At 42.6% G+C, this 13,070-nt stretch overlaps 1 protein-coding gene across 9 annotated transcripts in view; it reads right to left on the bottom strand.

Annotated features, from left to right (window-relative positions):
* The window catches only part of MID1 (midline 1), a 395,575-nt gene that overhangs the window by 227,592 nt on the left and 154,913 nt on the right, over positions 1-13,070 (bottom strand). The window contains exon 1 of one of the 9 annotated variants that reach the window (XM_025202532.1): positions 3,012-3,270. The exons of the other annotated variants lie outside the window; for them this stretch is intronic. The gene's annotated coding sequence lies outside the window, so the exon portion shown is untranslated. Of the gene's footprint in view, positions 1-3,011; positions 3,271-13,070 lie in introns of those variants that run through there. 9 annotated transcript variants of the gene reach the window in all.

The raw sequence follows: 13,070 nt of genomic DNA, 5'->3' as shown, positions 1-13,070 counted from the left end.
GGGGGGGGGGGGGGGGGGTTCCCCAATGGCCAAGCAGTGACTGGGGGAGTTCCCCAAAAGCAGGTCTGAGCATGCCAGTGGCATGGAGTCAATTTTAGGGAGGGCGCTAGCACTCTCTATTCCCCCCTACCAGCCAGAGTGCAGTGCTCCCTGTCAGGGGGGGCACGTCCTCGCCCTCCGTGCCCCCACTACACATCACTAATGCACAGTAGTTGTACGGGGAACTTCGTATTTTCACTACAGAAGTTGCAGTCAGGATATTACTTGTATGACAGCACAGAAACAGCTTTTGCTGAGGTTTCAAATGACCTCCTGATAAAGACTCCTTCTTTTTTACCTGCCTCATTTACAAGTATCTGCACAGCATTCTATACCACCAACCATATTGCTATCCTGCTAGTTCACTTAGAGACTGCTGGCTGGGCACAATTGTAAAGCAGGTTGAATCTTATCAGCTCAACAGGCTGCATATTACATTTCTATGGAGAACTGCTCTTCTACTAGGGAAGTCAGTTTCATTGCTCTCTTCTGAGGACAGGCACTATTGTTCACTATCTGTAACATGCCTTTGGGCTACACCATTCATCTGCACAATGTGTAGTTTCATTTCAATGCTGATGACACTTTCCTGTTTGATGGTTAACCCTAAGAATCCAAGCAATACTGCAATTTGTGATGACAAGTTGTGCAACAGTTACATAAGACCTACCATTTCCTGAATGTGCCTTTTTGTTAGATATTTTAAAAATAGAGACAAGGCCATTTCACAACTCCTTTTTCATGATGTGTGCTTTTTTATTTTGAATTGATTTCCAGTGATTGTATTTGACAGGTTATCAAGATTTTCAATTACCTTGTAAATAGACTATATCAATCCCTATCATGATATAGTATGTGTCCTTTCAATTCTAGATTACTAGCTCACTCGATTTTGTTCAAACACTTGTAGTAAATTCTGACTGTGTCCTCTGCCAAACTGAAAAAGTTTATAAATATATAAATAAATAAAATACAGAAATCCTCTGAGAACTTCAGTTGTACACCTGAAGGTTTTGAATTACACTTTGACTCTTGGGAGCCTCTGCAAAAAAATTAAACCACTTCACTAACTGACAAGTCCACCTAAGTGAAGAAGCAATCTGATCAGAGACACCCCCCCCAGGTTATGATTTTCAAATCTTATAGGGGGCTCTCATCTCTGGGGTGGGGGGCTGAGTCCTCCTCATAAGAGCTCCCACTTAATTTGCACCCTGTACACCTAGTATAAGTGAGAACTAACTGCTAAACATATATAGTTGCAAATCTTCAATGAAAGTAGTTGCTTTGTTATTGGGATATCAAATTAGCTTTCAGTTATACAAGGAATAACTGCATTGAAATTAAATGGCCCACAACATTGTAAAATGCTTATCCACTCCACTTTATGGGTTCAGCTTCCCAGAGTATACTGCTGATTCAAAGGAAGTGAAAGAAGGGAGACATCTGTCGGATCAAGATGGGCATTACCAAAGGAGGCAAGACTATCCTATTGCTGTCTGCTTTTCCCCTATTCCTTTTACTTAGAAGACATCAAGGGACTTTTTCATTTTCTCACTTGATATTCACCCTTTAAAAAGTTATTATTTTCTGACCTATTTGTCTGCCTCTTCCTTTCATTGAACTGTGCACCCTCTCATGCACACACGCAAATGTGCTTTGTAAACATGCTATAAATATAAGCATCCTAGAAAGGCGTTATTCATCCAGTGGTAACAGTTTTGTAGCTAGCATTTTGTTGTGCTGTATGTCATTTTAATATCTTTTGTCACTGCTTTAACACCACTTTTTGCTAAGTGGAGTTGGGTGGGGGAAAGATCTGACCAAGTGCAAATGATGCAGTATATACTTTAGTTTTTATTTGCATGGTGACAAGAAATCTCTCAATCAGTGACTTTTAAGAAGGGACAAATGGATTTTTGCCCACAAAAACTGCTCCCCTCCTTATGGCAGACTAGACTAAAATACTTAAGATTCCCACCTTGTTTTGAAAAAAATCAGGAAAAAATGCTTCACTTGTACTGCAGGTGCAAACTTCTTTCCATCTCCCCCTCCTCCCCCACCAAGCCCTATGGACTATAGAGACTTCCTTGAATATCACTCACACAAAGAAACCAGAATGCTTTTCTCAAATGCTTTTTTTCTCAGATAAACCATTCATCTATTGTTTTATAGGTAGCCAAAGTATTGCTCTTAAGATTATTTTTATGTTGATTTGCAAGGGTCTTCCAGCTGAAACTGGTTTAGTTTTAAGATATAGCTCTGTCAGCGCTCTGCCCTCCCTCAGTCCTTTTCTAATTGCGTATTTTTGTTGTAAAACTATGCACCATGAATGATGAAAACATTTCCCACTGTGAACTTGAACTATGGGAATACGAGTTGAATGTGGGGGGCAGAGGAGACAGGTAGACAGCAAGCTTTAAAAAATCCTATTTGAATACTCACTGGTTTTCTAGGTAATTTTATTCAGTGCTAAAGTACTTTTTAAAAACTGTAAGATGACTTGAGACCAATATATTTTAAAGCTATTGAAAAATGCAAGTGGCATGTAAGAGTGTTACGCATGGTTAAATAAATCAGCCCTGCACAGTATTGACACATCTACAATTATACCCACAAGTTTTCTCAGCATACGTATCATAAATGAAGCTGTGAGAGAGCCTCCATAATACAGTCGAGCCATGGCAAACAAGAATTGATTAGCATATCCTACAAACAGCTTTCATGCACTTAGAAATCCTGAATCACACAATGACTCACATGACATCACTTAGTACCAGCAAAATCAAACTGAAAGTAAAAACTCTTGTTCAGTTAATTTTAACCTTCCCTTTAAAAACAAATGCAGGGCTTCAGGCTAAAAACCTGAACTCTGCAAAGGTTATCTAGCAAGCAAAGGTTTACAGAGCAACCCAGCCTTTTCCCTTCTCCTCAGCCTTTTGAAACCTCTGAATGCTTTGCAGCCTGTTTCTTACCTGCCTCATGTTTAGAATTCCATTATCCATCCAGCAGGGAACAATCTGCTTTCAAACTTACGGTGCAGTTTCAGAGTAAAAACACAAATCCGTCAAGTTCCCCAGTACAAACAAGCTGGTAAGTTTTTCTCTCTCATTTCCTTTTATCTTTTTTTCTGTAGAGAGTCTTCCTAAAACAATGTCAAGTTTCTAAACCTTTTCTCCTAGCCTATTAAAAGTCAGGAGTAGGGAGGCAACTGTCCGCTTAGCTCTTATTTCAAATCACAGCTCAGAGATGTAGTAGTTGGCTGAATTAGGCCATGAAATAGCCTCACCAATCAGGATAAAGGGGAGGGAGATAGAGCACATAAAGGCTGCCTACATGAGGATTAGGAAAGCTTTCAAGGATTTAAAAGACTGAAAGCAGCTGGAAACAGTGTCTAAAGCTACAAAGAGGGAAGTCAATTTGTGGTATAAAAGATTATTTCCATTCTTATCTAACTGCTCTGGGTCTGCTCAAAGCTTATCAGACTCCTGAGACTTAAAAACAAGAAAATGTAAATGCCCAGTAAAACTACTGAAATATTGGAGAGCTGCACAAGCACTTAACTAGGGACGCTGCAGAGTAGCAACGCCCATTCTGTTAAGAACCACAAGTCACTAGCAATATAGGAAACACCGACTTTGAAAGTCCTATCAGATTAGAAGGCATAAAACAGCCTTCTAATGACAGGAAAGGAAAGGAGGCAAAATATGATCAGCAATTTACATGTAGAGCAAATGTGCATCTGCCTCAAGAAACAGAAACCTATGAAAATATGTACAGGAATCTGTAGAAACCAGAAAAGGTTCTGTGATACAATTTCATTTGTCTCACTAACAAACATCTAGCATTAGCATTTAATCTTGATTTTTCTGTTCAGGCAGGATATCGATCTTGCCAGTTTGTTCCAAGCCTAAATTTATACTATACCCTATTTTCTACTGCAGAAGACAATCCAGATTTTTTTAAAAATTGGGGCGTGGAGGGAGGTGGGCAGGTGGGAGTTTCAATCTTTTTCCAATGGGACGAATTTTAGCTGTTCAGTGCCCCATGCGTGTCCCTCATTGTCTTTCTTTAAAATTAACTGAACCTGATTTGTGGCTGCTGTTTTTTAAGCCAGGAAAATAGAGAAAGCTGCAAAACTGTGGATTCACATCCATCCACTCCTGCGCTCTCCCCTACAACCTCCATCCTGCCGTCTCAATCTTAAAATCAGTTTAGAAGGCTGCTAGTTTCTCTCTTCCACTCTAAATGGAAATCTGTCTTTTGATCTCAAGGGACAATTGGACAAATCTGATGTCTGAAGAAAAACCTCCTCATCGTGGATTTGCTACAGCAAGGAGTATACTGGCAAGGCAAGTAATAGTTACTACCCAAAAGATTCCTGTCAAGTCAAGGGATCTATTGTACCGAGCTGCAGGAAATAAAAGTGTTACATTGATATGCTGCTAGTATTTTAATTAAAATATGTTTTAAGCATGTTTCCCTTTACCCTGTGATAGACTTCCTGTACCAAGGCTGTCCTATATTGCACAGTTAAGAGTGAAGGATTGGAGGATGTATTCATTTGTTCTTCCATTTACAATAAAATATTGTTTTCATAAGCATACATAAGAAAGGAAGTAATATCATATTTGTCAAATCCTCTCCTATGAACAGAAAATACATAACAAAATTGACAGGTAAGAGGTAGGGAAAAACTCACTTTAAGATACCTTTACATTCCTTAGATCAGAGCTTTCCAAACTGTGTGCCGCGACACATTAGTGTGTCGGCGGCAGTGTGTAGGTGTGTCACGCGAAATGCAGAAAATTTTGCGGAAGGGTACTGCGGAGCTCCCTTACTCGCGTCTGCTTCCCTTGGCCCCTCCCCCGGAACTGAATTACTGTGTCGCGAAATGATGCATGTCTAAAAAGTGTGTCACCAACATGAAAAGTTTGGAAAGCTCTGCCTTAGATTGTAGGTTGGCCATGTGTTTCTGTGATCCCAACATTTCAGCTAAAGCATCCAGGCTGCTTAAACTTGCAGCAAGTGCCAGCAGCCCCTAAAGGACTGCTAGGGCACACTGCATAAGGATAACTGTATAAGGCTACAGTAGCTACACAGGGAATGACTTAGGCATCCTCTAGCGGCCAACTCTAGCAATGTTAGGGACTCTTCACTTAAAAAAGCAGCTCCTAAGAGTCTGGTGTATTAATAGAAATGTTTAAACTCTGTAACTGGAAAACTGCCTGTATTCACAGCTCACTATCCAGATCATGCCATCTTAAATGTTTCATACAACTTTTTGCTGTACTAAACCTAGGAGAAATCGCTAAGCAATGCACTCACTGGCTAGGGACAGACCTTCAAAAAGCCAGAGCCCAAATTGATTCAATCTTTGCAGGTTAGTCTAACCTGCCTAGATTGAACCAATTTGCAACTGAACAGACATTCAGGAAATGGAGGCACATGCACCCAGTGGCTCAGGCCAGAAGCCTGGGGGCACTAGAGCGTGTGCCCTCGACTGCAGAAAAGCTGTCAGGGGTGGGGGGAGACCATAGCCAGGCCCTCCCTGTCCCGCTGGCACAGACCTGAGCTGGAGTCTGCTGGGTGCATACCCACTTGCCGCTACAGTGGCTAAGGCAGAACTGCAGCCAGACACTGGCTGGCATGGGCCCCTAAGGCAAAGGGGGCAGGGAGGGGGGTTATCCCCCCCCCACTCCCTCAGTACCTGGAGGACTGCAGATGGGGTCTGCCAGCCCCATCCACTGCCTCTGCTGATTGCTGCCTGTGCAGGGTGAGTAGTGGGATAAGTTCCTTCCCTGTCTCCTCCAATAGATGCCAGGAGGGGGGAAAATAACTCTCCCTGCCCCCTCACCTAAGGGGGCCATGCCAGCCAGCTTCTGGCCGCACCCCGGCCCCTGCTGCTGAAGCGGCAATGGGGGAGCAACTCCAACAGGGTAGCAACCCCTCACATGGTTTCCTGGGAGCTCAAGCCTCTTCCCAGTGGGGGGTTGCACTGTGGGTGGGCGTGGGGCAGGCACAGCTGCCGCATACTGTATGGGGCAAGCAGCAGTATCGGTGCTTGGAGGGGTGGCCATAGCCCCCCACCAAAGCACCCTCTAACACCACTGCTGCTTACCCCACATAGTCTGCAGCAGCTCTAACTGTCCCGCGGCTGCCCACAGTGCAGTTCCCCCGCCCCCACTGGGAAAAGGCTTGCACTCCCCGGAAAACCATGAGGGGCTTTGCCCCCATCATGGTCTCTGCCCCCTTGCTACTCCAGCAGCAGGGGCAGGGGCATATCCAGAGGCTGGCTGGCATGGGCCCCTTAGGTGTCATGGCTGTCAGACCCTGGCTGCGGTCCCTCAGGGGCAGAGGGGGTGGAGAGGGGAATAATCCCTCTTCCTGCCCCCTCTGCCTCAGAGGGCCATGCTGGCCAGTGTCTGGCCAGGCCCTTGCCCCTGCCACAGTGAAGTGGGAGCGCTAGGCAGACCCAGCCTGGAATTAAACCACCTCCCTGGCTAGTTCCCTTGAGGCTACTGCCAGGGCCAGGCACATCCCTGCCACTGGAGCAGCGAGTAGAGAAATGCCTGGCAGCAGCTGCTGTGCCCCTGCCTGGCACACCCTGCTGGGGTCTGTGCTGATGGGACAGGGGAGGGAGGGGGAAACCTCTTCCCTGCCCCCTTCACCTTAGGGGGGCAGTGTCTGGCCATGCTTCTACCCCTGCTCTGGCTAGGGAGCAGAGGGGCAGGGCCAGCCCTGCTCTCTGGAGCAGACCGCACAGCCGAGCCCAGGGCTACAAAATGCTGGGGGCTATGATTTAACTTGAACCAGGAAGGGGTCTGGGACAGAAGTTTCATAAACCAGTTTGAGCTCAGTCAGTTAAGTCTGAGACTACATTCAACCAGGTTTATTTCAAACCAATTTCAGCCGTTTTGAAACTGGTTTATGTGCACTGAGCTTCTGTTCTGTTACAGGTTTAAACCAATTTCTGATCACTTAAACTGGTGAGCCAAAAGGTAAAAAAACATAATGATACTGTATAATAATCTGAACTCCAGGGAAAAGTAATGTCTGGCAAGAGTGATTTAGCAGTATCCAGACACAGGACAAAATCTAGCAAAAACTGGAGAATTATTACACATTCCCTGCAATTTGGTCTCAGCACTGTAACTCAAGGGACCTTCTGCACACTACCTCCAGCATTTCCCTGGGAATCTTTTTATTCATCTTTAGTTATGTGAGTCATATAAAGGAAGATGAAGAAATGATAAGAACACCTCAAGAAAGACAAGTCTTTTAAAATGCCACTCCTAGCACTGAGCTGTATACATATTTTTTCAGAAGACAGGGGTTCAGTTTTCATGATCATTCAGCAAAATTTAGCATAAAAATATTGTCCAATTTTCTGAAAACCCATGCTTGTTATAAGCAATGAAGAATCATTCCTAACCAAATGCTGTTTCCCACAGCATGTTGTGGAAAGTGTTTCTGCTAACAATCTAAATGTTCTATATGGTTCCCTTTTATCCTCTGTTCAGTTAACTTTCCACATTCAAGGAGAATAGTTTCTGATCCTTTTGTAATTGGCAATACTAAGCTAATGTTTACACTTGGTATACTCAAGTGCAGGGCAGATTTAGAAAATTAGGCTTCTCTAACGTTTCGCACTCGCACAGAATTCTTCAAAGTCTTCTGAAAGGCAGAAGATAAATGGAGATGAGCTTGTCACAAGTTCCTGCCTTTGAGCACTGCCAGACACTGAAAAAGATTGAAGGAAGGTTTTGAACTTTGTAGTGAGGTTGTGTTTCAAAGGCTAAAGCAATAGGACTGGATTTGAGGTACTGATATTGCCATGTGGGTTAGAAATGTAGATGCCATTGCCTTTCTCTTGCATGAATATTTCACTTCTGTGTGATACAGAGGTAGGTACGAATTACATGATCTATAGGGGTGTAGAAAGAAAAAAGATTCCACTGTGAGAAGAACTGTTTTGAATCTACTCTGTGTTGCTCATGAAGAGAAGCTACTGTAGATATAAATGAACTATTTTTAAATTACCTAGTCAGGGTACCAATACTAGTGCCTCTACAGTGGCTTGAGTTTCAGTATGGGCTGCCTAAAGCCCTCTATATTTACTTGGGCACTAGCTCCCACTGAAACTTGTGCTGGCTTCCTGCTATCAAGCTAGCTCAGGTATATGTAACTTCTGTTGTCAGAGTACACATACCCTTAGGCAGAGGCAACTTGTAGGGAAGGCATGGGGGGGCCGCTGGCTTCTGCAGGTAGTCACCACTCGCCACTCCCCACCCCGCCAACGCCGCTGCCGGCTTCTGTGGGTGGTCACTGCTCACCAACCTGCCATTGACACCACCGACACTGCCACCCACAAATTGTGCCCTCCCCGCCCCCAGCCTCAGGAGGCACCAGTCTTTCATGCCCTTAGGGCTAAATACAGACAGTCAAAAAGCCCAAGGCTGAATAGATTCAGTCTTTGCAGGTTACTCTAAGATGCAGAAATTAAATAGACAAGCAAGTGAACAGACATTAATTTTGATTCAGGTATTGGAACCACATGCCCGCAGTGGCTCAGGCCAGAAGCTCTAAAGCTATATGTTCTCAGGAGAGTTTTGGATTTGTGTACCCTGCATCGGCTGAATAAAGGCTATTGGGTTTCTATTTGGTTGGTTTTACTCATCAGGGAAATCTGCAGGAATGGGACTGGGGAAAGTATCTTTGAAAAGTGTATGAGGGTACACTTGAAAGTTAGAACAATTTATATAAAGGGAAAACCCAATATTGTTGCAAAGACTGAGACTGCAACAAGATTAATTAGTTAATTTATCCTATCCTGTTTAGATTCAAATATTCCAAAAACAAAAAAATCTCAGCCAGGCAGAGATTTCATGGTTGAGAAACTGCATGTACTTTTCGTGGAAGACTGTCTCACAGATGGAGTGATTCCAGCAAATCCATAATTATTGACAGTGGTTGCACTGAGTTTTGAAACTAAGTTATCCATGCTCTATAAATTAACCTCACATCTTTTCAGTTTGTCAGTACTATTTTCAGTACTATTTTAATTTAATGGTTTTAGGTGCACAATGGGCAGGCTAAGGTCTCAGCTTCGGACTTAGACAAGTTAAGAGTCACTGTACATCAGCAGGAGCAGCTTGTTGAAGAAATTAATGTTATGTGATGCTAGGCAACCCTGACTATTGTTCTGTGGCAGAGGCTATTTTTATGTTGACAAGCAAAATGTTACATACTTTGCAAGTAATGGTGTGTACTGTTATCTTATATAATCTAAGCTTTTTGTTCACCATTTGTGGGTGCGGGAAGTAGGGTGGAGAAAGATTCAGATAAAGTTCAGCCAACAGCTTGTATATAATCATATTTTTAATTTTGTTGTGGGACATGCCTAGTATTTCACATAAAAGAAATGTCTGATGGATAAAAGTTGATATTTCCCGATCAAAACATGGAACTGATTTTCCAGTATACCAATGAGATATGAACAGGTGGACCAGATACAAAACTATTCTAAAGCTACTTCACCCAACCACCAGAGACTGAATTTTGCATAGAAGAATTTTCAAGAGATAAAGACATATTCCCTGGGAAATAGGAAAAAGGCCAGAGCCTCATTACACCTACCTGATGTCCAGCTGCCATAATAGTACTCAGAGCCAAGAGAAGTAGACATACATTAAATCAGCTTGGACAGATGCATGATAAAGGGAAGACTGTCTCCCTGCTGAGTTGTGATAGACAGGCCAGACTCAAGGATTCAGTCCCATGTCAGAAGGGAGCATCAGAGCTACACCTGCTGACAACAGGGATGAATCTGGCCCACCACATGGCTTAAAAAGATAACAGACCAAGCTTGAAAAAGTTAAGGTAAGCTATCTCAAGATGTGAAGTTTGTCACACAGGCCACATACAGGCATTAGTTTCTGCTGGGAGAATTGTCACTCTTATAATAGAAGCCACAAATGTACAGGAGTTTGTAAAGTTCCTCCGTCAAGGAATATGCTTCTTGCAGAAGAAAAATCTTCTTTCAGTGAGGAAGATCTCTCCAGCAGGAGAGTTTTTCCTGCATAAAGAATGCCTGTGTTCTTTCCCTGCTGCTTGATGTCAGGAGTCTGTCTGCTTGCTGACGCCAGTATCCCAGTCTCGAGAGGCAAAGGGAGTGGCTGCTACTTGCTGCCTCCCAGTCCACTAGGGCTGTGTCCAAGCCTGATTCCAGGGAAACTTCCTGGCTTTGAAATCACCACCCCACTGCCCAGCTGGGTAGAGTGGGCAGCAAGAGGAAGCTGGCAGATCCCAAGCCCTGGCAGTCCAGGAAGCTGTCCCCATCCCCATATCCCCATGCTTCCAGTTGTAAGTCACAGAGAAATCCTACTGGTAGAAATTAACACTTGTCCATGGCCACAAAGAGATTTCTTTTGATTTTCTAGCTAGCTAATTCATAGGAATAAGGATAGGTCTTTTTTTTTTCCTTTGAACAAAGAAGTTATCACTTCAATCCGTTACATTTCAGGATGAAAAAATTCACTCTCCCACCCACTGCCACACTGTTGTGAATTCCTTACAAACAGCTTTTATATTCCTTTCCTGAGTACTAATGAAACTGGCACCTGCAGGAAGACTAAGATATACAATGTACAACAAAAATTTTAATAACTCATGAGGCAACAATAGATACAGAATAGATAAATATAACCTCCAAAAGAATAATAAAAAATATTTAAACTTGAAGGTGAAAATATTCTAAATAGATGGTATTTGTTAGAAAGAAAAGTGCACAGAACTTTAAACCAATATAAATATTTCTGCTTCTGTATAGCTGCAGAAAGTTCACAAAAAATTGCAAAATACCTCTCTTATTTTTCACTAAAATTTCCCACTACCATTAACAAATAGAGGCGCATATTAAACTGTTTTTATCACCCTAGATCTATTGAAATGAGTACAACTATGTTATTTCATGCTGGGTGAAGCTGAGGCCCATACATATATTTAAATATTTTCTGAAATATGAGAATGTTAAAAAAAAGTCCAAGAAATGTAAGTTTTCAAATTATGTTAAAAGTAACAATGAACAAAGAAATTCTCAGAGGATACCTTTGGGAAACTCATCACCCTACAAACATGACTTCTCAACCATTTAACTATTCCAGTCCCAGACAGTAGTTTTCTTGCCTTGTTCTGATAGCATTGCATTCTTGTGTCCACAGTGTCAGCACTTTTCCTCAGCACATTGCCTTGTTCCCAAAGTTCAAACCAGTTTACTTGTTGAAGAGGATATTTCTACTTATGCTGAAGAGGGCCTTTTGAGATGGGCCCGTTTGAGAAGAGCAAAATTTGTGACAGAAAGGAAATAAAGCAGAGTCAAACTCATCCCACCCCAAGGCCAGATCTGGATTGCAGGACTCCTTGGGGTGCTGACAGACATGAAAGAAACAAAAAAACCCACACTTTTCCAAAAGCAGCAGCACATTAGTTTGACTTGGCTCTGCAGCCTTTGTACAGATCGGGCACTTCTGTGGGCCTTTTAGACACTTTAAAGCCAATTCAATCAGCTATTAGATAAAAGCACCAAAAAAGCCGCACTAAAGTGTCCAATCTATACAGATGTTGGGAAAGCCAGGTGCAACTAACATGCTGCTTCTTCTGGGCATGCGCTGATCCTGACATGGGAGCATGCCATGTTTAAACTAAAGCGCGGTTTATTTTCCATGTCTGCAAGCAGCCACTGCATCCAGATGCAGCAGTAAGGTGAGCAGTGGTGGGATAATCAATGGCAGCAGGGGATTTACACAGCCATTGCTTGCCACCTGGCACTAGCACACGTGCCCAATGGGACATGGGTATTTAGCCAGCAAGCCCTGCCCCTGGATTCCCAGCCCCTCTATCAGCCACAGGGGCCACATGATATAGCTCTACAGGCTGGCTCTGGCCCACAAGCTGCAAGTCTGACACCACTGCTTTAAAGTAATCATGAACTTATTCCAGATACTCAGCACACCAGAAAGGTTAGGTGTCTAGTCATTACCACCTGCCCTTCAGATGTAGCAGAAATTACCAAATATCTTTGGAATTTTCTCTCTGAAGATTTCTGGGCTATGAAAGGGCAAGCCCCTCCTTTGGCAAGGATTTGTCAGAGGGCAAGAATTGGTGAGAGGGTATTAGAAAGTTGATAGTGTCCAGGTGAGGATGACTGTAACCAGAGAATAATGACATTCTAGCCACCACTTGGTAGACTGGCTCATTGAGGACCATTACTACCACTGGAATTTAAAACATCTAGCAGGCTGCTGTAACTACACCTGGACTGACTCAGGGACTGAGTCAGAGACTGAGTTGGGAGGAAGAAGAAATGACTCTGAATCAACTTCTTCCCCCAGCCCTGCGCCAACTGGATCCTGCACCAACTGCAGTTCAGAAAAAACCTGAGGATCTGGAACAAAATATTTTCATTCATGTTTTTTCTTTGGGTTTCATATTTTTAAAGAAAGAGGTAAAAGATTGGTTAGGCTGTACTTTTTATAATGACAGCTAGATGTGCTGATTAAAAATACTTAAAAAAAAAATCTTTGCAGGATTTTATTACACAAGCACTGTGCTACAAGGTAGATATTTGATCCACTAAACTGCACAGTTTGGGTACAAATCATGTGAATTAAATTAACTACAGGAAGCCTCTGATATTATATTCCCAAATTGTATTGAAATATAGTAAATTAAAATAGACTAATAAAAAAGCAGACTATAACGGCTAATAATTTAAATGAAGTCTGATCTCTAACACAAACAAAGATCTAGAGCCCTGCAGAATTTCATGTAAATCACCATTAATTTTCCATTAATGGTAAATCACCATTAATTTAAGTGGCTTTTGTATCTTATTTGTTCATTTTTTAAATTAATTTATGCATGACTACTACTAAATACAGAAAAAAAGATATTAGGAACATACCTTACTATTCTCTTTTAAATTTCCAGTCTTGGCAAACCTCCACAGAGTGTGACAAACAAGTCAAGGGAAA

This window comes from Alligator sinensis, unplaced genomic scaffold (genome assembly GCF_000455745.1).
Source record: "Alligator sinensis unplaced genomic scaffold, ASM45574v1 scaffold312_1, whole genome shotgun sequence".
Classification (NCBI taxonomy): domain Eukaryota; kingdom Metazoa; phylum Chordata; order Crocodylia; family Alligatoridae; genus Alligator; species Alligator sinensis.
The sequence above is the reverse complement of the archived record's forward strand: the minus strand, read 5'-3'. Positions and strand labels throughout refer to the sequence as shown.